At 35.1% G+C, this 2,443-nt stretch overlaps 1 pseudogene across 1 annotated transcript; it reads left to right on the forward strand.

Annotated features, from left to right (window-relative positions):
- Positions 1-580: 580 nt before the first annotated feature.
- LOC146914146 (UDP-glycosyltransferase 1 pseudogene) lies at positions 581-2,211 on the forward strand (annotated as a pseudogene). The gene has a single exon (XR_015013949.1). The product of XR_015013949.1 is annotated as a UDP-glycosyltransferase 1 pseudogene (transcript).
- Positions 2,212-2,443: the final 232 nt, after the last annotated feature.

Here is a 2,443-nt window from a genome sequence, read left to right on the forward strand (position 1 = left end):
ATGATTCTTTCCCACTAGTTGTCACCAAGTCTGTTAGATCATTAACAGATGATATAGACACATTTGCAATTGAAATGAATAAAGAACGACGATCGCTCTAACTATATATACACATTTTAAAACATATATAAAAGACTATTTGATAGCACTTGTTGAAACAAAACTTTATGATAAATCACATAGGTGATGAATGCAATTTTGTCTAAAAAAAATTCATTCTAATCAATTAAAGCATCGTCAATGGAACTTTATTTCAATTGTTTTAATATGTCTAGTATATATACACATCACTCATTTTATAATTGTTTAAAGTAATTAAATTAATTTATTTTAATACAATTTATTTAATCGCATCTTTGAAAAATTGAAGAGAAATAGAGTGCTTTTATTCATTTCAAGCATTCAGATTGGATGATGTTAAGGTTTAATTTGGTAATTGGTACAGTGGCACTTAAATAATTGAGAAATTAATTAAATAAAAAAATGCAAATTGCATGCAAAGTTAATCTGTCCTATTTTTAGTTGACCCATAGGGCACAAAAGTGTCCATAAATACACTCACTTCCTTGCTTAGAAAATCACAAACCTTTAGAGAAAATATTGTACCATATTCCATCAAAATTCTTTACCAAAATTAGTTAAACATGAAGGACACTATAGTTCTCTACCCTGCTTTTGGAAGTGGACATTTAATGTCCATGGTTGAGTTAGGAAAACTCATACTAACACATCACCCTTCATTTTCCATCAAAATTCTCATTCTCACACCCCCCAACCAAGACACCAACACCATTAACGTTTCCACATCTCAATATATATCATCAGTCTCAAACAAATTTCCCTCTATCAACTTCCACTATATTCCTTCAATTTCATTCACTTTTACTCTCCCACCTCATTTACAAACCCTAGAACTCTCTCCTCGTAGTAACCACCATGTTCATCATATTCTTCAATCCATTGCAAAAACCTCAAACCTTAAAGCAGTTATGTTGGATTTCCTTAACTATAGTGCTTCACAAGTTACCAACAATCTTGAAATCCCTACTTACTTTTACTACACCTCAGGAGCTTCTCTTCTATGCCTTTTTCTTAACTTTCCAACTTTTCACAAAAATGCTACAATACCTATTAAGGACTATAACATGCATACACCTATTGAACTTCCCGGGTTACCGAGGTTATCGAAAGAAGATTATCCAGATGAAGGGAAGGATCCATCAAGTCCAAGTTACCAGGTTTTGCTTCAGTCAGCTAAATCATTGAGGGAAAGTGATGGGATTATCGTAAACACTTTCGATGCTATTGAAAAGAAAGCTATTAAAGCTTTAAGAAATGGATTGTGTGTTCCTGATGGAACCACTCCGTTGCTTTTTTGCATCGGACCCGTAGTGTCATCGTCGTGTGAAGAAGATAAAAGTGGGTGTTTGAGTTGGCTCGATTCACAGCCAGGTCAAAGCGTCGTGTTGTTGAGTTTTGGAAGCTTAGGAAGATTTTCAAAGGCTCAAATTAATGAGATAGCTATTGGTTTGGAGAAAAGTGAACTAAGATTCTTGTGGGTTGTTAGGAGCGATATGGAGTCGGAGGAACTAAGTTTGGATGAGTTGTTGCCAGAAGGGTTTTTGGAGAGGACAAAGGAGAAGGGAATGGTTGTTAGAAATTGGGCACCACAAGGTTCAATACTAAGACATAGCTCGGTTGGTGGGTTCGTGACTCATTGTGGATGGAACTCCGTGTTGGAAGCTGTTTGCGAAGGAGTTCCAATGATAACGTGGCCACTTTACGCGGAGCAGAAGATGAATAGATTGATTTTGGTGCAAGAATGGAAAGTGGCTTTGGAACTGAATGAGTCAAAAGATGGGTTTGTGAGTGGAAATGAGTTGGGGGAGAGAGTTAAGGAGTTGATGGAATCAGAAAAAGGGAAAGAGATTAGAGAGACGATTTTGAAGATGAAAAGAAGTGCTAAGGAAGCAAGAGGAGGAGGTGGGTCTTCTCTTGTTGATTTGAAAAGGTTGGGAGATTCTTGGAGGGAGCATGCTTCTTGGACTAGTGTATCTCCAAATTCCCCCTTTCTTTTTGCTTGAGAAATATAGAATTAGATATAGAAAATAAGCTTAAAAAAGTGTGAAATTCAAAAGTGAATTTCGTAGCAAAAATTTAGTGTGTATTTACTATTTAGTTATGTTTTTGATAAAAATGAGTTTGAATCAATGAATTTATATATGGATTGAACGTTGGTCCATGAAAGTGTCACGCACTATGAAACTAGTTCCTAAATTAATTAAAATTGTTAAAAAATCTCTAAATTACGTTCAAAATGTTAATCATGTGTTAACCTTCTGTCGAAAATGTTAGTGTGTCCTCTAATTTGTTAAGTGAGTTGCACACATGACTCCGTCACATTGACAAGAGATGAAAATGACTATTTACTCTAGTCGAGTTA

Source organism: Medicago sativa, chromosome 6 (genome assembly GCF_051527215.1).
Source record: "Medicago sativa cultivar Bolivia chromosome 6, Bolivia_mono, whole genome shotgun sequence".
Lineage (NCBI taxonomy): Eukaryota > Viridiplantae > Streptophyta > Magnoliopsida > Fabales > Fabaceae > Medicago > Medicago sativa.